Source organism: Eimeria mitis, genomic scaffold (genome assembly GCF_000499745.2).
Source record: "Eimeria mitis Houghton genomic scaffold, Emh_scaff7926, whole genome shotgun sequence".
In the NCBI taxonomy this organism is placed as follows: Eukaryota; Apicomplexa; class Conoidasida; order Eucoccidiorida; family Eimeriidae; genus Eimeria; species Eimeria mitis.
Window position 1 is genome coordinate 1 of NW_013575822.1, and position 277 is coordinate 277.

Genomic DNA, 277 nt, shown 5'->3' on the forward strand with positions numbered 1-277 from the left:
GTCAATTGCTGCAGAAGGCTGTTGAGGCAGGATTGGCAGCCTTCCAGTAAGGAAATGTCGTAGTCAGCCTCACTACAGAAAAGTCCCATAGCTCTTCTCTGTATAGCGAAACACGTTGGTGATACACACCCGACGTCTAACCAGCCTCGCCGACTTCTTTCCAGCCAACACATCACTTTTGCTTGCGCTGTGCTATGTTAACACTTCTTCCAGCAAAAAACATACCCTCAGAAAGAAACCGAGTGGCAAACAATCTGGAACAAAGTCGACAGTTCCA